Source organism: Eumetopias jubatus, unplaced genomic scaffold, assembly GCF_037043125.1.
Source record: "Eumetopias jubatus isolate StellerSeaLion01/CBP00866 unplaced genomic scaffold, mEumJub1_p1.0 scaffold_9, whole genome shotgun sequence".
Lineage (NCBI taxonomy): Eukaryota > Metazoa > Chordata > Mammalia > Carnivora > Otariidae > Eumetopias > Eumetopias jubatus.
This window is the reverse complement of record NW_028274815.1, coordinates 127579406-127604087: the sequence shown is the minus strand read 5'-3', so window position 1 is coordinate 127604087 and position 24682 is coordinate 127579406. Positions and strand designations below refer to the sequence as shown.

The window sequence follows — 24682 nt, the reverse complement described above, 5'->3', positions numbered from 1 at the left end:
GCTGTGCATGGCCAATTTATCTGCAGAAGTCAAAGCATGTCTCCTGTTACCTTGCAGCAAGTCAGTGTGATCTACATATCAATATACTGAAGGGCTGCAGTGTCTGAAACCCATACCAACCATTTAAAGGTGTTATTTTAATTAACAAGTTTGCCAACACATTATGAATTTTGCAGTTTTATTTTAGAATTCTTTTTAAATTATCATCACAATCTATCTTTAAAGAAAATTTTAAAAGGCTAAGAACAAAGACTAAAAATCATGCAATCCCAATTTATGTCACCCTCCAGTAAAATAACTAGCTCCATAAAAATCTTTTCAAAAAGAGCAATATACCATTAAGAAAATAAATAATTTCGGGGCGCCCGGGTGGCTCAGTTGGTTAAGCGACTGCCTTTGGCTCAGGTCATGATCCTGGAGTCCCAGGATGGAGTCCCACATCGGGCTCCCTGCTCAGCAGGGAGTCTGCTTCTCCCTCTGACCCTCTTCCCTCTCGTGCTATCTCTCATTCTCTCTCTCAAATAAATAAATAAAATCTTTAAAAAAAAGAAAATAAATAATTTCTATAATCCAGTTTTCTACATTAGGGCCAAATTTTTTGGAGGGGAATGAAAGAAATGCCAAATAACACATTACATAACAAGAGTGCTACCCAGAATACAAAGAGGTACATTTTTACTTGTAATAATTTTAAAGTATGAAAGATAAAATTCTATGGAAGTGAATTAAATATCCTACACTGTTGATCTTTAGATGTTTGTGTACTCACACAGAGTAAGTTTAACGTTGAAGCTCATTAAAGACTGAAATTGGTTTGATACATGATGAAAAATGTATTTAAATCTTAGGAACATATGTTGAGCATGTGTGCACATGCAAAGCTTTCAAAGTTACTTTAAAATGTGAAAATGAGTAAGGCTCCTGTTATCCTTGATAAATGTCAGCTGCCATACACTCATGTCCAATACACATTTTCACAAAGCAGAGTCCCAGAAAAGGCAATTCTGAATCCAGCAGCTGCATGTAATGGTTATACATATCAAATTCTATTCAAGGTCAGAAGTTTAGAGGTTTTCAGTATCAACTTCAAAATAACGCAGGCTTTATATGTTAAATATTACACAGATTCAAAAACATTCTTATTAAAACAGGTTTTGGAAACAAAGACAGAATCATAAGAAAGTAATTACTCTGAGAGTCTGGCATATGATAGAGTCATTTATAACAGTGGTATAAAATGGACTATTTGTACAGCAGTTCACTTTCTAGATTGCTGAGCTGATATTTAGGACAATTATATTTCTTAATTAAGTTACAAAATTAAGTACTACAAGAGCTATGTTATTACCAATGTGACAAATTTTTTATGTCTATATTTTCCAAATCCAATAAAACTGCCCTTTTTATGAGCCTTGACTATAAACAACTACTAAAACCTATCTCCATCCATTTTCACCAAGAGCAAAAAAAACAGTGACTGGATTTAGGGCGGTTCAGTTTGTTGTTCGAGTCAAAGATGGATCTTAAAATCTTAACAACTTTCTCTACATATTCTGAAAGCCTCATCTAAAGCAAACCAGCTTAACATTCAGTCTTTGGCTTTAATAACAAGAACACAACTATTGGAGTGCCTGGGTGGCTCAGTCAGTTAAACGTCTGCCTTTGGCTCAGGTCATGATCCCAAAGTCCTGGCATCAAGCCCCACATCAGGCTCCCTGCCTGCTTCTCCCTCTGCCTGCCATTTCCCCTGCTTGTGCTCTCTCCCTCTCTCTCTCTCTCTGACAAATAAATAAAATGTAAAAAAAAGCATCTCTGTATAGTATGGAACCTACGCTCAAAAAAGTTTCTTTTTAAAGTAAGTTGCTGTTTGATCAACATTAAATGTTTAAGCTTTTTTTTTTTTAAGATTATTTATTTATTTATTTGAGAGCGAGAGAGAGAACCAGTGGGGGTGGAAGGGCAGAGGGAAAGAGAGAAGCAGTCTCCCCACTGAGCAGGGAGCCTGACATGGGGCTTGATCCCAGGACCCTAAGATCATGACCTGAGCCAAAGGCAGATGTTTAACCAACTGAGCCACCCAGGCACCCCTAAAATGTTTAAGCTTTTACACTATAAATGCATTAATATTCTCCTACATATCATCACATAATCCCCACAGTTTAAATATTCCTTCCCCAGAAGGAGCCTCTTAAAAAACCTAAAGAAAAAATAAAAAGGCAGTAAGGGACTGTGTGGTCAGATTATCTAAAGTAAAATAACTTTGGTTTTTCCGCTTATAACCATAGCACTTCATCAGCCCTAAAACAGCAGATCCACCGAAATTATGGCTTTCTGGGTACTTTTTTAAATGGATGTTACACGCTTAAGAGCAAAATTTCTGGATGTACTACTATAAGATGCCCATAAGCATCTTATAAACACTTAAAGGACAAATAGAAAAGTGCAGATAGGTCTGGGTATGACTTTGAATTCATTTTTTTTTATTAACATATAATGAATTAATTTTTAAGGAAGACTGACATGGGCACCTGGGTGGCTCAGTCGTTTGAGCATCCAACTCTTGGTTTCGGCTCAGGTCAAGATCTCAGGGTTCTGGGACTGAGCTTCGCATCGGACTCCACGCTCAGCGAGGAGTTCGCCTGAGAATTCATCCTCTCTCTCCCTCTGTCCCTCCCCCCTCCACTCACTCGCATTCTCTCTCTCTCTAAAATAAGTAATTTTCTAAAAGTCTCTGACATATATTTTCTTGATACATGAAAAAGATACGGTGCTGGAGTTAACATAAGCCCTATAATTAGAGACTGACTATTTTAGAAAACCTTGAGGTTTCAATTAATGTGTTGTTTTTGAAACCAAGAAATGTTTGGGATAGATAGCAAACCTTCTGAGGTAAGTGCCGTGAGAAAAATAACAATATTTTTCCAGAAAATTCCTTTATGGCGGTACAGAGATCTTATGTTCTCTGAATATAGAATATTCATTCATCAATAGAAAGAATATATCAGGTATATTCTTTCACAGCTTTATACAGATATAATTCACAAACCACACACTTGCAGTATCCAATCAATGCCTTTAATATATTCAGAGTTGTACAATCATCACAATTTTAGAACATTTTCATTATCCCAAAAAAGAAGCCCAGTACTCCTCACTGTTCTCTGTGTAATCCCATTTTTCCCCCACTTCATACCACCTCTCTCCCACCCCAGGGAGACCATTAATCTACTTTGTCTCTAATGATTCATCTATTTTGGAAAATTCATACAAATGGAATCATACAATATCTAGTCCTTTGTGATTGGCTTCTTTCACTTCGTATAATCCTTTCAAATTCATCCATGTTATAGCATATACCAGTAGTTCATTTCTTTTTATTTGTGAATACTTAACTGTGTGGAACTATAATTTTATTTATCTATTCACCAGCTGATGGACATTTAAGTTGTTTCCTCTTTTTGGCTATTATAAATAATGTTGCTATGAACATATATCAAGTTTTTATGTGGTCACTTATATTCTTAAATGAGAAATCATGAGCGCTGGTAAGTGAAAGCAGATTTTGATGACATATCCAAAGAAGCCTCTAAAATTTGCTAGCAAACAGGAAAGAAGCCAGATTCTTTAAAAACATTAAAAAAAAAAAAAAACTGGAAACCAATTGTGGGATTTTAATTATGATTAATATACTAAGCACTCTAATGGAAAAAGTGGACAACAAGCAAGAACAGATGGGTAATATAAGCAGAGAGATGGAAACTATGAGAAAGCAGCAAATGGGAATATTAGAAATCAAAAACACTAACAGAAATGAATGCCTTTGATGGGCTCATCAGTTGACGGGACACAGCTGAGGAAGAAAAAAAAATAAAATTAGTGAGCTTAAAGATCAATACAAGCTTACAAAACTGAAAGGCGAAAAAGAACAGAATATCCGATGACAGTGGAAAATTACAAAAAGTACATTATATACATAAGGGGAATACCATATATATGAAATTCAGAAAAGGCAAAACTAACGACTTAAAGTAGCCCAGAGGCTGCCAGCTATCTCAGTGGACTGACTGCACAGAAGGACAAAAGAACTTCAGAGGATGGTGGGGATGTTTTATATCATGATTGTGGTAATGGTGACATTTGTCAAAACTCGGCAAATTATAAACTTAAGGCTGGTGCATTTTACTGAATATAAACTATACTTAAAGTTATGTAAGGAAAATAGTGCATATTGCTAATCCTGTGATAAATAATAAATGACTTGTATAAGATAAATTAGCTAATAAAAGAGGGCTATTTCAATAAGAAAATTTACTTTTTCTAAAGAAGTTCTACAGGAAAAGCAAATTTAGTACATGGGCAGTTAAAGTCAAATTTATATTTAAAAACTTTAGGGCAATAAAAATAATCTTGCAACAAAATACACAAAAATGTTCATTGACATTTCATTTATACATCAAAAACCAGAGGACACTAATGACCATCCATCCCAAATTTAAAAAATAAAGCCATACAAAACAATATAGTAGTAGCAAAAATAAATTATACACAACATGGGTGAATATTATAAGCAATCAAAGTTTTTTTTAAAAACCAAGTACATTAGGGGCGCCTGGGTGGCTCAGTTGGTTAAGCGACTGCCTTCGGCCCAGGTCATGATCCTGGAGTCCCGGGATCGAGTCCCGTATCGGGCTCCCTGCTCGGCAGGTAGTCTGCTTCTCCCTCTGACCCTCTTCCCTCTTGTGCTCTCTATCTCTCATTCTCTCTCTCTCAAATAAATAAATAAAATCTTTAAAAAAAAAAAAAAGCAAGTACATTAGAGGCGCCTGGGTAGCTCAGTCGGTTGAGCAGGCGACTGTTGATTTCGGCTGGGGTCGTGGTCTTGGAGTCATAGGATGGAGTCCCAAGTCAGGCTCCAAGTTCAGGGGAAGTCGACTAGAGATTTCTCTCTCTCCCTCTGTCCCTCCCCGTAAATAAATAAACAAACAAATAAATAAATAAATCTTTAAAAAGTAAAATAAAAAGCAAGTCCATTACACTCATTTTTGTAAAGCTAAAAACAAAAACTAAACATGGTTCAAGAACACACACGTGTGGTTTTTTTTTTTTTTAAGTTTTTAGCAAATAAATTACGGTATCTATTACTTCTGGGACAGAAGCAGAAGGAAGAGTAAGATGGAGAAACACACAGGGAGCTGGTATACCTAGCAACTTTCCAGTTCTTAAGTAGTGGGTTCATAGGTGTTTTCCGAAGTACACTTCATAGCACATATATACTCCTGTTTATATAAAATATTGCATAATTTTAATGTTAAATTAAAAAACACTAATGTTAAGTTAAAAATGTTAAGTTAATGTTAAGTGAATATATATTTAATCTAACATTTGAGCTAGATACTGTGTTGAGGGCATTCCATTTATTACTCCCATTTTAATCCCTATTTCAGATATAAAGAACAGATAAAAGTAGAGTTCAAATTTATCCCTCTTTTACATGAGAAAACAGGTATGGGGAAGGAAAATAACTCACCCAAGGTCATACATCTAGTAAGTGATGGAATTACAAATTAAATGCAAGTCTTTCCAACATCAGAGCCCAAGCTCTTAACCATTTCAACCAAAAACTAAACAAATAGTTTACTCCTTTTTTCGTGAAATCCGAGTGTAACTGCACTGTCTACAGCTGTTCTAACAACTGTCTTTCAATGGCCCAGCTTAAGTTTCCAGTAAGAAGTTACTGTTTTCTGGTCACATTAACTAGAAATTCCTACTAGTCTTTAACAAAAAGAAAACAGTTAAGAATGATGGCCCTTAGGATGCCTGGGTGGCACAGTCAGTTGAGTGACTAACTCTTGGTTTCAGTTAAGGCCATGACCTTGGGGTCATGAGATCGAGCCCCACCTGGTCTTCACACTCAGCGCATCATCTGCTTGAGATTCTCTCTCCTCCTTCTGCCCCTCCTGCTTGTGTGCACACATGCTCATGCTCACACACTCTTTCTCTAAGTAAATCTTTAAAGAAGAAGAAGAAGAAGAATGGCCCTTACCAGATCACCAATGACTGTAGATTCTTGACCCATCCCTGTACATCACCTTTAAAAAAGTTTTAAGTACCTTCACCTTACCAATACTTTCATCTCCTAATCTAAGCAATCAACATGCATTTATAGTGAGCGGGGGAGAAACAGCAGGATTAACTAAAAGGCTCTATAATGAGGAACTAGATCCATGAATCATAGAAACTTAAGCTGGAAAGAACCTGTGATGTTCTAAAAAACAAGCAAATTGATCCTAATGAGAAAACTGATGTCAAAGTGAGACTACTACCACTCCTAGTTCCCATGCAAAAAAAAACAAACAAACAAACAAAAAAAAAACAAAAAACTGTGTTTTCTAGCTTTAAATTTAAGGGGTGTTATAGTTAGGCAGGCAATTGATGAAATTAACAAATGTCAATTTTTCTATATATATAAAATATAAACCTAAAAGAATTTCCTTAAATTGCTTTTTCAGTAATAGCTGCTTTACAAGATGTCTGTGAGCCTGACTCATTTTAATTATAAGGCATAATAAAAGCAGAACTTATAATTAAAAGTTATCTTTAAACTTTAGTAATTCAATTTCAAATTAAACTGAAGGACAGAGATATAGTCCTTAAAATTTAGAATGCCATTCATATGCTACTAATACGTTTTTATTTTTTTTTTTAAGATTTTATTTTTTATTAATTTTACAGAAAGACATAGCGAGAGAGGGAACACAAGCAGGGGGAGTGGGAGAGGGAGAAGCAGGCTTCCCACCAAGCAGGGAGCCCGATGCGGGGCTCGATCCCAGGGAGCCGAAGGCAGACGCTCAACGACTGAGCCACCCAGGCGCCCCAGCTACTAATAATACCTTTTTAATATCAAATTCTCTAGAAGGTTATGATAGAACTTTTTAGAAACTAAAATGTTAGTAAAATGTGATATAAAGGCACTTATTAATTATCCTGACCTTGGCAATATATCTTCATTCCTTTATCCAACTACATAGTGGTCTCATTTTAATTAAGATGACACAAGAACTGGTTTAAGGAATTTTCATGTGAAAAAGACTGGTAAGAGACAGTACTTGAAAGAGTTAATTTCCAAGGCCATGAATGATATCATAACCTGAGAGTCTAAAAACTCATGATTTTAAAACTTCTGTGGTTAAAGATGAATTTCTGTTGAATAACCATAGACATATTTTCACTGCTGGGGAATGTCATCTAAAAGATTAGTTCTTAAGGTATTACTGAATTCAGTGATACTTAAATTCTTCCACTGAAAATCATTTTTTAAAGCAAAGAAGAACTTAAACATTGTAAAATTGCAGAAAATGAATGAAAATCCCCTACCACCACCCCTACTCCTAGACATAGCAGCATGAACATTTAACAAGATAGCAACTTATTACAAGATAAAAGTTCACAAATTACAGAAAGAAAATGGTCTGAAATTTGCAAAGAATCAAGATTTAGGTTCTAATTCAATGACACCACAAATTAGTTATACAACTTTGATAAAGCCATTAGCTCTTCTTAAGCCCCTTTCTACCGTGGGTTGTAAGAGCAAGATGAGACAAAAAGCATTTTATTTTTGAATATTACTCAGATTGGAAATGACAGAAAAAAGTAACTGAGCCTAAGGAAAAGAAAAGAATTGCAGAAAAATGGACAGAGCCTTAAGTATATGCAAGAAATATCAAATGATCTAACAAACAATATTTGGAGTCAGAGAAATCAGGATGAAGGAGGAAAAGAATAAAATACTTGAGGTAATAATGGGAAAACTTCCCCAAACTTAATGAAAACACCAACCTATATACATCAAAGGAACTCAAAGAATCCCAAGGAAAACAAACACAAAGAAATTAGACCTGAGTACAGCACAAACTGTTTAAAAACAAAAAGAGAAAGTCTTGAAAGCAGCCGTAAGAAAAAGGATCACACATACAGAGGAACAAGGATAAAAGTTATCTTTTCAGAAACAACAAGACAATGGAATAACATCTTTAAAGTGCTAAACTACTTTCCAGTGGTGACTATCTCCTCATGAGAACATGCCCCTTACTAAGGACTTCCTCCATCCCAGGGAAGATGAGAAGCAGCACATGGTGTGGATCCCCAATTCCTACACTTCATGGAAGCACAGTGCCCAGAATGCTATGAAATCACCAACATCCTCAGCCATACATCAACAGTAGTTTTGCATGCTGGCTATTTCACTGTCCTTTGCCAACCAGCCTATAGGAGGAAAAGCAAGGCTTAAAGAAGGATGCACTTTCAAGGGCGCCTGGGTGGCTCAGTTGTTAAGCGTCTGCCTTCGGCTCAGGTCATGGTCCCAGGGTCCTGGGATGGAGCCCCGCATCGGGCTCCCTGCTCAGCAGGAAGTCTGCTTCTCCCTCTCCCATTCCCCCTGCTTGTGTTTCCTCTCTCACTGTGTCTCTCTCTCTCTGTAAAATAAATAAATAAAATCTTTAAAAAATAATAATAAAAATAAAAATAAAAAAATAATTTAAAAAATGCTCGGGGCACCTGGGTGGCTGAGTCAGTTGAGCATCCAACTCTTGGTTTTGGTTCAGTGGTGATCTCACAGGCCATGAGACTGAGCCCCACATCAGGCTCCACGTTCAACAGGAAGTCAGCTTGAAGATTCTCTCCCTCAGCCCCTCCCAACCCCTGCCCCTGCTCACACACACTCTAAAATAAATATTTTTGGGGGGCGCCTGGGTGGCTCAGTCATTGGGCACCTGCGTCAGCTTGGGTCGTGGTCCCGGGGTCCTGGGATCGTGCCCTGCATCGGGCTCCCTGCTCGGCGGGGAGCCTGCTTCTCCCTTTCCCACTCACCCTGCTTGTGTTCCCTCTCTCACTGTCTCTCTTGCTGTCAAACAAATAAAATAAAATCTTTAAAAATATATATGTATATTTTTTAAATGCTCAAAGAAGATTTTATGGTTCCCTGTACCCCTGAAACAAATAATACATTGTGTTAATTTAAGAAAAAAAAAAGATTTTTATGGTTAACAAACATATTTTGGCACATATGCTAAAAAAATTTAAAAAAAAAAAACTGTAAATCGGGGGCACCTGGGTGGCTCAGTCGTTAAGCGTCTGCCTTAGGCTCAGGTCATGATCCCAGGGTCCTGGGATCGACCCCGGCATTGGGCTCCCTGCTTAGCAGGAAGCCTGCTTCTCCCTCTCCCACTCCCCATGCTTGTGTTCCCTCTCTCGCTGTGTCTCTCTGTCAAACAAATAAAATCTTTAAAACAAAAACAAAAACTATAAATCGGCCAATACATGAGAAGAGCCTTTTTTTAATGAACCCAAGAATCAATTGTGGGACTTCTCTTCAATCGGAGAAAGTAACAAATGCTATCCTACAGTGAACAGGACAAATTATAACAAACTATATTCAGGTATCAGAGAACAGGAAGTGAAAAATTGTGGTCCCTGAGATACGGGAAACAATTGGGGGCAGGGGGAGGGAAGAGGCAACAACATGAATCCTACCACTACCCAGGCTTTTCTGCCAGAAAGCAATTTCCACATCACAGCACAGGGATAAGGAACCCAAAAAGAACCCAGCAATCTTGAATTGACAAGATAATGACCACAGTTTAAGATGTCCCAGCTAGCTAGATTCTGCAGGGCAGTTTCTCAGAGTGATTAAAAAACTACAGGGATTGACAAACTGATTCTGAAATTTGTATCAAAATGCAAAAGCCCTAGATTAGCCAAAGCAATCATGACAAGGAAAAAAGTTGAAAAATTCACATTACTTACTCTGAAACCTTACTATAAAAGCTATAGTAATCAGGACAACGTATGTGGGCGTAAGACTGATATATAAATCAATGGAACAGAAAAAAGACCAGAAAGATTCTGTTGTACACAGTCAGTTGATTAAGTTAGCAGGACAATGCAATGGAAAAAGGAGAGTCTTTTCAATAGATAGCTCTGGAACAGAATATCCACATTTTAAAAACTGATCCTCAATCCTTTCTTCACATCAAACACAAAAATTAAATCAAAGTGGATCAGAGACCTAAATATACAGTCAGAAGTACAAAACTTCTATAAGAAAACACAGAAGAGCTTCATAACCTATGACAGGCAAAGATCTCTTAGTAAAAAAGCACTAACCACAAAATTAAAAATTGTTAAGTTGTACTTGAAAATTCAAAATGCCATTCTTCAAAATAAAAGTTAAGAAAATAAAAGGGAAGGAAAAAAAAGTACTCTTAAAATGTATCTGAAAACAATCAGTAGACAGAATATATATTTTTTAAAAACTCCTACAATAAGAAAACTGTCCAATTCTAAAAATGGGCAAAACATTTAAACAGACACTTCATAAAAGAAGAGATATGTGCGGTTAGTAAGAAACTATTATCGGTATCATTAGACATCATGGAAATGCAGGCTGAAATTAAAGAAGTGACAATACCAAATAGGAACAATTCAAACTTGAACTCTTATCTTGCAGGTGGAATTACAGCCACTTCTGAAAACAGTTTCACTTTTTTTTTTTTAAATAAAGATAAGCATATACATAGGGTGCCTGGGTGGCTCAGTTGGCTGAGTGTATGCCTTCGGCTCAGGTCATGATCCCAGGGTCCTAGGATAGAGCCACGCATCAGGCTCCATGTTCAGATGGGAGTCAGCTTCTCCCTCTGCCCCTCTCCCAGCTCGTGCTCACTCATGCTCACTCACTCTTGCTCTCTCTCTCTCCCTCAAATAAAATCTTAAAAAAAGATAAGCATATACTAACTAGAATTTAAATTAAAAATTGAAACAAAAAAATTTTTAATAAAAAGATAAGCATACATTTAACATAAGACCCTGCAATTGCACTCCTGGGTATTTATTCAAGAAGGGAAAATCTACACAGTGACTTGTACCTGAATGTTCTGAGCAGCTTTATCCATCATAGTAGCCAAAAATGAGAAAGTAGTCACACAATGGAATACCACTCAGCAATAAAAAGAAATTACTGATACATGCAATAATGTAGATACATCTAAAAAATATATTATGCTGAGTTAAAGAACTTTTGCGGTGTGACTGTGGTTAAAAACAACAGTCACTCTCATACATTGCTGTTGGGAATCCAAAATGGTGTAATTCTTATGGAATGTGATTTGACAATATCTAACAAAAACTACATACACATTTACCCTTCAACCCAGTAGTCTCACTTCCAGGAACTTATCCTGAAGGTACACTCCCAAAATATAAAAATATATATTCACAAGGTTATTCACTGCAGCATTATTTTAATTGCAAAATAGTGGAAACAACCTAAATAATACCTATACATAGGCTACTGCTTGAGTAAACTATGGTATATGCACATAATGGAAACTATGTAAAAAATAAATGAGAAAGGGGCTGGGGGAACAGCAAGGTTGGTTACCTATGTGAAATGGGGGAAATGGGATGGAAAGGATACAGAAGGGAAGTGTATCTTTTGTATAATTTTAACTTTTGGAAATATCCTTGTTTTCTATAAATTCAAAAATAAAACCAATCAGAATGAGAAGGAGCATTAAAAAAACTGGGAGCACCTGGGTAGTTCAGTCAGTTAAGCGACCAACTCTTGATTTTGGCTCAGGTCATGATCTCAAGATCTTCCAGCTCCCATCATGGAGCCCACTTTAAAAAAGGGTGGGTGCACATGGGTGGGTCATTCAATTAAGCACCCGACTCTTGGTTTCAGCTCAGGTCATGATCTCAGGGTCAAAAGATCAAACTGCACATCAGGCTCCATGCTACACGCTCAGTGGGGAGTTGGCTTGTGATTCTCTTCCTCTCCCTCTCCCTCTGCTGTTCCCCCTGCCCCTCTACCTGCCCCTTCCCCCTTCCCCACATAGGCCTGTGCACTAGGGCGCTCTCTCTCGCGCGCACGCTCTCTCTCTCTCTCTCTCTCTCTCTCTCGCAAAAATAAATAAATATTTTAAAAATCTTTTTTTTTTTTTAAAGATTTTATTTATTTATTTGAGAGAGAGAGAGAGCGCACATGAGAGGGGGGAGGGTCAGAGGGAAAAGCAGACTCCCTGCCGAGCAGGGAGCCTGATGCGGGACTCGATCCCAGGACTCCAGGATCATGACCTGAGCCGAAGGCAGTCGCTTAACCAACTGAGCCACCCAGGCACCCTTAAAAATCTTTTAAAAAGATTAGAGTCTTTAAAAAAACTGAAAAACAAATGAACCTAATTACATTTCCAATGAATACCATTAACTACCTTATACAGAAAGTTGGAGTGAGAAGTGAAAGTGCAGAGGAAAGGGAAAGCAAGAAAGGAAGAAGGAAAGGTTGATTCAAGTAATTTAAGAATACAATATTTATTTATTCATTCTCAGTCTTGGGCAGGATGGTTGTAAGGCAATGAAGAACTACATATAAATTCTCCACTTTAATTAAGTTTGTTTACTGTGGTGAAATGGGCAAAATGACTCTGAAATTATTTGAGATGTATTATAGGATAGAGTAAATGAGTAAGTGCACTGACAATGTTGGGAGCCAAGGTTTCTCACAGCATAAAATGGGACATAAAAATATGAAACGGTAACAGCAGAGAAAGAGCCTGTAGACAGGGAGTGAAGCTGGACATACGGATATAAACTCATGATTTCTAAACTATGTATATGCATGTTGCTACAAATGTGTTTATGTACAAGTATGTTGGTGTATGCACATGTGTGCATAAGCATGCATATTTTACTAGCTCTGTCCACGAGCAATGAGGACACCTCCCCCCATCCCCACAGCATCCTAGTCTCTAACACTTTCCTCCCTGTAAAGACAGGGAGACTGATTAAGAGTTCCACTTTCTAGGGGGCACCTGGGTGGCTCAGTTGGTTAAGCGACTGCCTTCGGCTCAGGTCATGATCCTGGAGTCCTGGGATCGAGTCCCGCATCGGGCTCCCTGCTCAGCAGGGAGTCTGCTTCTCCCTCTGACCCTCCCCCCTCTCATGCTCTTTCTCTCTCTCTTTCTCTATCTCATTCTTTCTCTCAAATAAATAAATAAATCTTTCAAAAAAAAAGAGTTCTACTTTCTATCGCTTAAATATTTATTAAAAAAAAAGAGTTCTACTTTCTAAACCTAGGACAACTGAAGCATCAAAATAATTAGGTAGAGTAATGAATTTATGAACTGAAAAACCTAGTAAATCATGAGTCCAAACTGACAGACAGGGCTCTTGATTACAGAACAATGCCAAGGGCTGACTCATAGTATAAAGGGAATGCTGGAATCAGAAAATAACCATTTTGGAACCAACACAGTGAAAAGTAAGATCAGATAAGAATCATCAACGAATGTTAAATCTGGGGCAAATTGTGATGAGAACCATGGTATTTGCATTGTCTCCCTATAAAATGCTTATTGCATGGAAGGAAAATAAACTATACAGTGGAGAAATCTGGCAACATCTTGGCCAAATAATCCATATTAACATCACAAGAAGGGACAGAAGAAATCATGTGTCTCCAGAAGTTGTGCTTCTTTCTCAGGATGTCACATCACCTATACAATATTCCAGCCATGAATGCATAACCTCAATCTAATCACAAGGAAACTTCAGAGAAACATAAAATGAAGAACATTCTATTAAAAGCAGGGAAGGGCTGTGTTCTTCAAAAATGTCAATACCATAAAAGACAAAGGCTATGGAAATATTCCAGGAAAAAGGAGGCTAAAGAGAAATAAATACAGTAAATGCTGTACCCAACCCCAGACTGGATTCTGTACAGGAAGCAAAGGAAATGCTGTTAACAGACTTTATTAGGTCAACTGACCAAACTGGAAGACAGACCATACATTTGTGTCAGTGTCCATTTATGAAGTTGGTAACTGTACAATAGTTATATAAGAGAATGACCCTATTCTTAGGGAATACAGAAGTATTAGAAGAAAGAAGCTCAATAAATGTAACTTACCCTCAAACAGTTCAGAAAAGAACTATGCATGCATTTAGAGAGAGGGAAGGAAAGAGTGAGAGCACACACAGATGCAAATGGTAAACAAGTGCGTAAATCTGGCTAAAGGGTATCTAGATGTTCTTTATACTCTATTTTTGCAAATTTCGTAAATTGGAAATGACTTCCAAATAAAGAGTTTGGTTTTGTTTTTTTTTTAATAAATAGTATGGAGATAGTTCTCTACTATGTTCAGAATATAATGGGTATAATGGGTATGTATCATAATTAATTGAAGGATTTTATTAGGGAAACAGCAAGAGCTGAGACTGGAGGTTTAGAGAGATTCCCAGATAAAGGACTGTTTCAAATGTCAGAGAAGGGAGTTTGTACTTTTTTTCTGTAAGCCAAGGAATGGAAACTCAAAGCTTAGAGCAAAACAGAGGCTTAATTAAAAGGGACATACTTAAGGAAATTTTCTAAGCAAAATTTCAAGTGCTAGAAACAGTAGATAAGAGGGAGTAAAGGGACATTTGAACAAATACAAGATCTTGGCCTAGGAAGTAAGATATTAGCAGAAAGTGGTACAAATACAGGAGACATGAAAACAGAAAACCAGATAAGGCCTGTTTACCAAAATACTAATATATCAAAGGGGCAAGGCGGGGGGGGGGGGGGGGTTCAAAGATGACTCAGATTTCAAGCCGAGCTAACCAAAAGAATGACAGTATTATTAACAAAAAGAAATTTAAGCAAAGCATAACTGCTTTCTTGGCTATCAGACAACTTTTTCTATTCTCACTTCTCCTATCCTAGTGCTAGATGAGATGTTATATGCCAGCACAAGCAATCTGGAGAAACTAGTCTTCATGGGGTGAAATAGTAAAAATAAGTGGGATTGATTCAGATTTTGAATAAACCCCATTAAAGTGTTCACACATTAAGGGAAAAGGGGTAGGAGAGAGTAGTATCTCATATTAAACTGTAGCATACAGTTCCCTTCTTCCCCAAAAAAGTTGTATTTGTATATATACACCTATATATGGACATACATATATATCCACTTATTTTGAGACCATTCATTCAACTAATGCTATCATTAAAGAAAAAAACATGAAGGTGTCTGGGTGGCTCAGTCGGTTAAGCATCTGACTCTTGGCTTCGGCTCAGGTCATGATCTCAGGGTCACGGGATGGAGCCCAAAGCGCTTAGTGGGGAGTCTGCTTGAAGAGTCTCTTCCTCTGCCCCTCCCTCCACTCTCTCTCTCAAATAAATAAATAAAACTAAAAAAAAGAGAGAAACATGAAATATGACACGAGTTTAAGATTAAATCATAAAAGGAAAGGTCAGGATCTTCAGAGGGTGTAGACAGAAAATCACAAAGGATGAAATCAAAGTAAAAGTGAATTACCTGGCTAACCAGTCAAATGACGTTCAAGTAGGAGCTTATTTTTATTGGTCTGTGACTCCACTGTTCAGCAAGTATTTTGATCCTGAAAACAAACAAAAAAGGGGGGGATGGTATTGAATTTTATTGCCCTTTCTTTTTAATATAAGTAGTAGTATTAGTTACATACAAGTTAATCTTCCCCATCATTCCCTTCTCTGGACATATGAAACAAGCAAAAACAAAACATGCTATATCAAGCACAAGGTCTTTTCCTAGGAATTTGAGATGATGCCTTATTTTGCCATATAATACTGTTTCTGCTTATAAGTCAGGTATAACATATACAATATACCTTGTCACAGTTTATAAACATGGATAATGAAAAACAGGGGTTGAGGAAACCAACTCCAAGTCCTGAAAAGTAATCAAACCAGATCAGTAATGTGAATTTGGGGTGTCCCCACCTGTCCAAAAGGAATACTCAACAAATAACAATTAAAAACAATATTGAGGGGCGCCTGGGTGGCTCAGTCGTGAAGCATCTGCCTTTGGCTCGGGTCATGATCCCAGGGTCCTGGGATCGAGCCTAACCTCGGGCTCCCTTGCTCGGCGGGAAGCCTGCTTCTCTCTCTCCCACTCTCCCTGCTTGTGTTCCTTCTCTCGTTGTGTCTCTCTCTGTCAAATAAATAAATAAAATCTTTTAAAAAATAAAATAAAAACAATATTGAGGGGCGCCTGGGTGACTCAAGTCGGTTCTGCATCTGCCTTTGGTTCAGGTCATGATCTCAGGGTCTTGGGATGGAGCCCTGCATCAGGTTCCCTGCTCAGTGGGAAGTCTGCCGCTCCCTCTCCCTCTGCCCCTCCCGCTCCACTCGCTCTCTCACTCTCTCTCAAATAAAATCTTTAAAATATATATCTCTCTCAATATCGTGGCAGAAACTAATGCTTAAATATCCGAGTCCAAAAAGATAAATATCTACCAGACAGATGGGTGGATGGATAAAGGAAGCAAGCAAGGAAGAAGAAAAGGAAAAGGGGGAAAAAATCATGGATGTTTTCCTCCCCTCTAGAAAAGACTGCACTTGGGTCACCAACAAGAAGTATTTTTAGGGGCGCCCAGGTGGCTCAGTCGGTTAAGTGTCTGCCTTCAGCTCAGGTCATGATCCCAAGGTCCTGGGATGGAGCTCCACATCAGGCTCCTTGCTCATCAGGGGCCTGCTTCGCCCCCTCACTCTGCCTGCCGCTCCCCCTGCTTCTGCTCTCTATCAAATAAATAAATAAAATCTTTAAATAATAAAAAAAAAGAAAGGAAATATTTTTAAGTGGGAGAGGAAAATCAAAGGCAATTCTTCAAAAATAATCTGCAATAAAATACATGAACATATTAACAGCTTTCTTGCACTTGAGGAAGCAGCCTCTGGTACAGCAAGAAAGTGAGCCAATAAAACATTCACCTTCACCTTACGAACTTCCAAATATAATAATAAAGCAACAATCTGACTACCAATAATTCTAGTGGTGTATATATATAAAGACAACAGCCATAACTATACCCTAAAGTTCATGCTGGAATTGGCAGGTCTGTTGGGAAGGGGTACAAGAAAAAACAATGTATTTACAAGTTCTGAATCATAGCCATGGCCAATCCGCATGGAGTATATAGGAACAACCAACCACAATCTAGCTGCATCATGTGAAGGGTCTGTTGCACATCTGAAACCCAATTTAAAGGTGAGAAAATTGAGGGGTAGGAAGGAAGCTCATGATATGTGGTTCACAAAAGGATAGGAGGAAAATCCAGGTAGTGTACAAATGCCATACAATTAAAGTCTAAAAAAGAGCTATTATATCTACTAACATATCTATTTCTAATTACAGTATAGTCGCTAGCTTATAAATGAGATGTCAAAAGGAAGTGGATCCTTGGAATGTATCCTCTAATCCACAATAATATGACTACTTGTTAGCATACGGTTTAAGAGCAGAAGCTCTGGAGTCCACCATCTAGACTCAACTCCCAGCTTTCACTTACTAGCTAGGTACCCAACTTAAAGACTTCTTTGAGCCTTAGATTTATGATCATAAAACAGGGATCAATCCTCTCAAGGTTCTTGCAAAGATTAAGTGAAAAAGCTTAAATTACTTATCAGTACCTGATACATAAATGCTCAATAAATTAAGGGACCTCTGGGTGGCTCAGCCGGTTAAGTGTCTGCCTTCAGCTCAGGGTGACCCCAGGGTCCTGGGATAGAGCCCCACATCTGGCTACCTGCTCAGCGGGGAGCCTGCCTCTCCCTCTCCTCCCGGCTCGAGCTCTCTCTCAAATAAATAAAATCTTTCTAAAAATTAATTAAAACTATTACTAGTCAACAAACAACAATCTGACATCTAACTTAAGAATGTCCAAGTACATTCAAATAAAAAATAGGGAAAAAAACAATCAGTTTTAGTATTTAAATGAATTCATGTTTTATTACTTGAATTTTTATGATATCTAATTTAATTAGAGGAAGATGAAGGGAAAAGCAGGCAGAACTTCTGTAAAGAAAGCCCAAGGCTTTCTGGCCTAGTTTTAAATCAAGTTTCATTTCAGAAATGGTTCTTTTGTTTTCCTCCTTTTTATGGGGGAAGGACAAAGGTTGTGGGGTAGGGTTAGTACCTACAGAACAAGAGGGGTGGATAGGAAAAGGTATCTGAGTCAGAATGTACCTAGTACCATAAGCAGGAAACAAGTACTGCTGCCTAGTGTGGAAGGTCGGCAAGAGAACCTACATTAATACAAGTATTACACGGCTGGTGAGAAACACCCCAAAGGAGCGCTAGCCCAAGCTAATCTGCACCGCATAATCCCCTGGATCCAAAGGAACTCCATCTACAAAATGCCCCCCTCCCAGGAAGTGTGCAGCTGGACTACAGTGATCCCCCAAAAGTCATAGATCAATGACTGGCTTGCCTACCAGGACCTTGCCAGGGGTCAATAAGCTAAAAAGTACTATACACGAGGGGTGTCTGGCTGGCTCAGTCAGAAGACCATGTGACTCTTGATCTCGGGGTTGTGAGTTCGAGCCCCATGCTGAGTGTAAAGATATCTAAAAAAACAAATAAATAAAACTTGAAAAAATAAATAAAAAGTACTGTAAAGTAGGGGACCTGGAAAACTGCGGTTATCTAGAACCAAGATTCTGCAAAGCCAACAGTCCTAGCCGATTTCTTGGGACTTTATTTTTTACTTTTAACAAAAGTAAGCATATTCTTACCCCTTTTCGTAATTTGGACTTCGGTCCATCACACAAACAAAAATCACACTAACAAAAACTAAATAACATGTCCTCAAAATACTAAATATGGGCGGGGGGGGGAGAGGTTAATTTTTCTACTAGAATTAATGAAAAATATGACTGATGGGATCCACATTATCAAAGCCTGCATCAGTAGAAATCTAATGGGAAAGAAAAAAAAAAATCAAACTGAGCTTTGTTAATAGCTAGTCTGAGAAGATGTGCCTCAAGGCCAGAACAAAGAATCAAACTGGGGGAGGGGAGCTGACAGAGAAGAAAATCCAAACTATATAATCCTGATGCTTGGAAACACTAACTGGGCAAAAAGAGGCCACTGAAGATCATGAACATGTTTTTCTTCTGCTGTTGAAAATGGAAGGGGGACAAGGACTCTACTATTAATCATATTAAGCTCATTGTTCCCAGGGAATCCCTCCTCAGTTCCCTAAAAAAAAAAAATCATAGAGATGGGGATCACCCTCTTTGGGAAAAATCGGCTCTTGCCCACCCATCTCCAAAACACCACAGAGTAAGTTTACCCATCAATTTCAAGGCAAAGGTTACATAAAATTAGTGTAAATGAAACATTATTTTACAATTGAGATTATTTATCAAATACATAGTTGCTGTTTTGGGGTTTTTTTTTTCCCCAAAACTGTAACAACAGATTTTACTTGCAAGAGTCAACCCCAACAAATCTGTAGCTAAGCTGAAAGGGAAAAACCAAATATAAGTTAAAAATCATATGAAAATTTAAAATTATTTCTAGAGGTACCAGTTTTTTGGAGCTGTGTAAACTTACAGTTTAAAAAATTTTTTTTAATTTTTTTTTACTATTAGTCCATTATTATGTGTTTTAATAAATAGTAGGTAAAAATACATTTGGTACCCAAGTGTACATTGGTAATATATTGATGACAAACTTTTTTAAAATTTAAATTTTAAACTTTAAAAATTTTAAATTTTAAACTTTAAAATTTAAATTAAAGTTTAAATACCATAATCTTTTTTACAAGGGAGGCAGGAATTATTTCAAATTACAGCATATACATGTTTAGTAAAGTAAGGACAGGGTTAAAAAAAACTAACAATGTATTACTACTTATCTCATGATATATACTAGAAAGGACTAAGCTGATTCATACTAATTTATTCTACACAGTCATTTAATAAATTACAATAAATGTTTAGTTCTATATGGAGTCAACCTGAAAACTGAAGTGATGCAGTGAAAACAGAAGCCTTGCTTTCAGAAAACCTATGTTTTGGAAGTCCAGCTTCTTGAAGGGACCTTGTATGAGACATTTAAATCAACTAAATGCTTCCTGTGTACCTAGGAGATGACTGGCCTGCAGGAAGTATGAGCAAAATATGGTACCTATCACTAATTAGAAAAGGAGAAGCAGGTATCAAAAGGCCAAAATGCAACTACGTTCATTCAGCAATATATGTGATGAGCATCCACTCACTACATGGCACCAGACACCAGCAATACAAGGAAGAACCAGAAGTTGAAGACATAGAGTCCAATGAGAATATTAAAGAAGAGTAGAGAACTACCTTGCCTTTTTCGTAGGACTGATGTGGTCACTGTAAAACAAACCCAAAACCACTTACTTCAGCAAAGAGACAGACAGAATTAATGAAATTCAAATGTACAGATAATTTCTACAATTATTTTCCACAGTTATCATAACTAAAATGCCTTTCTTTATAATAAAAAAGAAGAAAAAAACTTTTGTAAAATGTTAGCCATTTGTGTAAAAATTACATGAGACATAGGAAATATTAATGGGATATATAAAGGTTGCTGAAAATGAAAGCTATTTTTAACTCAACATATCCAAGAAACCATGCCATACACTTTGCTTACACAACAATACTATCCACTGATGAACAATGGCAGTAATATAACCATTCTGCATTTTTAAAATTACGTTGAGATTAAAGAAAACAACTAAAAAATCCAGTTGGCAGACCAGTTTATTAACAAGCCCCCGTATCTCTGGCTGAGTTGTACTAAGTACTAACATGGTTACTAAAACAGTCATGCAAGCAAGTCACTTGCTGGTGCCTGTTCGGCCTCCCCTTCCCCCCTCCCCACATTGCACCCCGCCCGCCCTTGGAAAAACTGCATGCAGTGCTGCACGATCACACAAAATAAATACAGGAAAGGGGGTGGGAGGATTGGGTGGGGAGCTGAGCGAAGCTCTGGGCTCCACCAGTGGAAGGCGTTCCACAAGAATTGCTACAGGGTCAAAAGTTTACAGTGGTTTCAATTTCACCTTTTAGCAGCCAATCAGAAAACAGAGACTGCATGCTGACCCCTCAGGCTGCAAAAGAACATTAACTCATTGGCTACCAGGACTGCATATATTCGTTTTCTTGTTAGGATTTCATTTTTCGGTTTTTCTTCTCCTTTTTTGAGGGGGTTAGGGAGAGGCAAAGAACACTTTAAGTTCAAGGTGACAATTTTTACTTAAGACCATGTATTTTAAACAGGTATGTGAGGGAAGAAATGATCGAGTAATTATCTTTCTCCTTGAAACCAGTTTCTTTATCCTGTAATATCTAACAAACTAATCATTAATGCTAGTATCAAATCAAGACAAAGAGTGAACTTAGGTTAAGGAGAAAGATTTATCTCCAAGAGATTGCAATTCTAAGAACAATTTATAATATCATGAAAGACAATGTTGCTTGTGAAACCAATATTGCACTCTTAACAAACTAGAATTTAAATTAAAAATTTATAAAGAAAAAAAAGAGGTTGGTTGTGTCTCCAGTGAATGCTTTAAAAATAACTCAGATAGGGGCGCCTGGATGGCTCAGTCGTTAAGTGTTTGCCTTCAGCTCAGGTCATGATCCCAGGGTCCTGGGATCCAGCCCTGCATTGGGCTCCCTGCTCCACTTGGGCTCCCTGCTCCGCAGAAAGCCTGCCTCTCCCTCTCCTACTTCCCCCTGCTTGTGTTCCCTCTCTCGCTGTGTCTCCCTCTGTCAAATAAATAAATAATATCTTTAAAAATAAATAAATAATAAGAATAACTCAGATAATGAAAACATTTAAGTTTTATCTACATTCCAATTTTTTATTTGCATAAATTCCTCATCTCTTCTCCAAATCATTAATATAAACATGCAACATACCTGTTCTTTTCATACTCTGTATCTACCAAAATGCAGGTACAGCTCCTAAGGTTTAAGCTTTCTTTTCCCATATTTCACCATTCCAAACACTTCAGTACCAAGGAGTGATCTTTTTACACAATAAACTCAAGAGTGAACCCTTTGGCAATACACACAACTGCTCCCTAATTCATTCATTCATTCATTTTATGTAAATCTATGAATGCAGTAAACATCACTAAACTAATCCATTAAATAACTGTTTTCGGCATTCAAAATTTAACACTGAGCAAAGGTAAAATGAAGATCTGTACCTTTACACACCTTAATTATACTACATTAAGGGACTACATTTCTTAGAAGCATTACATGATAAAAGCGAAACAGGTAATATTAACAGCTCTATCAAAATGATCAACTAAATCCTAAATAAGCAGATGTGTGAATCAGTAGTTAGTAATACTGCTCATTAATACAAGGTGGTCGAGTCTTACTTAAATTTAAACTTCTATTTAGAAGCCCCTGTAGGCACTACCACTACCTAAGAAAATGATTTCATGTAAGATACTCATTTTCTTACCCAAACCAGCAAAATTAAGAAACTAGTTATTTCTGGGCGCCTGGGTGGCTCAGATGGTTGGGCGTCTGCCTTCGGCTCAGGTCATGATCCCGGGGTCCTGGGATCGAGTCCCGCATCAGGCTCCCTGCTCCTTGGGAGCCTGCTTCTCCCTCTGCCTCTCTCTCTCTCTGTCTCTCATGAATAAATAAATAAAATCTTTAAAAAAAAAAAAAGAAACTAGTTATTTCTGAACACCCAAATATACATATACAAAAGTGCCAATATACAAAAGTGTATAACCAATACAAAAAAGTGCCTTACTTAATATATGACCGCTAAAAGACTTCAAAATAAATCCATATAGTGTATAAAGTTTCCAAAGCAATTTAATGTCAGTTAAGGTAGTAATAAATAAAGAAACTTGATGCTGATACATAGAGTTTTTTTAATTCAGCATTAAAACAAGTAATTTTCTAGTAACAACTTACAAGCCTTCATGACATTTATGCATATTGGCCAATAAAAAAGTCTACGTTTAAAATCTAGTATTTTTAAGCATGGCTTGCAGAAGCGCCTTTCACATATTAAATTAGAGGAGTCGTCTGTATATCTTCTTTTTACAAGATGGCCTCATTTTGAAAGAAAATGGATGTGATAAAATTTTACATCAAGTCAGCATGTTAGCAAGAAGCTTTTTTGTGTGTTCTGAATTTGATTAATACAAGCCAAGGTCACTTCCTGAAAGATGCCTACCACTGCAGCTGCAGGCAAACCAGGCTCCCAAGCAAGGATGGGGGGAAGGGAATGGTGATGGCATTCATTAACAATGAGATAAACTTCCATCTACACTAGCAGCTATGTAAGAAGGGGGCAACATGAAGATCCCAGAATTCCTGGTTAAATATAAAGATTAACATATTTCCAGTTATTAATTTTTTAAAACAGAAATTTAATTCATTATATATAATGCTCATGTCAAAATTATGTCAAAGATATCATCAGGGTGCCTGGCTAGCTCAGTAGGTGGATCTCGGGGTTGTGAGTTCCAACCCCACATCAGGTGTAAAAGATTACTCAAAAGTAATCATTCAATAAATAAATAAATAAATAAAAAGATCTCTTCGCTGCTACAATACATTAAAACATTTCAGGGCGCCTGGGTGGCTCAGCTGGTTAAGCATATGCCTTTGGCTCAGGTCATGATTCTGGGGTCCTGGGATCAAGCCCCACATCTGGGTCCCTGCTTCTCCCTCCCCTCCCTGCTCTTTCTCACTATCTAGGTCTCTATCTCCCCCAAATAAGTAAATAAAATCTTCTAAAAAATAAAATAAAAATAAAACATTTCACTACTAATATTATATAAATCATCTAATACCAAATAGTGAAGTAAACTTAGCATTAACACAGTAAGATCTGTATGCAAAACAGCCTACAAAGGAAGAGACAGGCCCTTGAAGAAAAGAGAATCAGAGATTCAATTTCTCTCACCTAAAAACCAAGGGTAACCTGAAGTCATCAAAGTAGAAATTCAAAATAAAAGCCTATATTGCAAAATACTTGCTAAAGTTTTGTACTGAAATTCAACTAATTTTCCTCTTACCTACATTAATACAAGTATTACTGTTTCTATACTCAAAATAAAAATATCATCAAAACAAACATTATCAGTAACTAGCATAAACCCTCTCCCTGAATGATTTAATATCAAGATTTAATTGAACAACTACTATGTATAGCTAGGAAACCATACTAAGTACTTTGGCTGTCCTCTATGAGATTCTATATACATTTCAACTAATTGGATAAAATATTGAGTAAGGAAATCTATATGCTCATTTTCTAACTTTCTATTTAACCTTTGATAAATTAGATTGATTTTCTGTGCCTCGTTTTTCCTACCTGCCAAATGGAGTTATACTGGAACCACAATATTCCAGAGACATATAATCAGCAAATCACCTCTGTATTTTAAGTGTTTGTATAATAAACACAATACCTTTTTTTTTAATCATCAGCATGTTCAAATGCATGGTATTTCAATTACATAAATGAGAATATGGGGCGTAGGGGGGATGGGTTAGCCCAGTGATGGGTATTAAGGAGGGCACGTATTGCATGGAGCACTGGGTGTTATACAAAAACAATGAATCATGGAACACTACATCAAAAACTAATGATGTAAAAAAAAAACAAAAAACTAATGATGTAATGTATGATGACTAACATAATAAAATTAATATAAAAATAAAATAGAGAATATAATTTTGTCCCTCCCCTTACACTCCTCATCATTGTAATTCTTTTTAATTTTTTTTTAGATTTTATTTATTTATTTTGAGAGATAGAGTACATGAGAGGGGGGAGGGTCAGAGGGAGAAGCAGACTCCCTG

General features: G+C 37.2%; 1 protein-coding gene across 7 annotated transcripts in view; it reads right to left on the bottom strand.

Moving 5' to 3' along the window:
• NCOA3 (nuclear receptor coactivator 3) overlaps window positions 1-24682 on the bottom strand; it is a 140672-nt gene that overhangs the window by 50502 nt on the left and 65488 nt on the right. For 6 of the 7 annotated variants that reach the window (XM_028121883.2, XM_028121886.2, XM_028121887.2 and 3 more), the window contains exon 2: window positions 15351-15432. The exons of the other annotated variant lie outside the window; for it this stretch is intronic. The gene's annotated coding sequence lies outside the window, so the exon portion shown is untranslated. The remainder of the gene's footprint in view (window positions 1-15350; window positions 15433-24682) is intronic. 7 annotated transcript variants of the gene reach the window in all.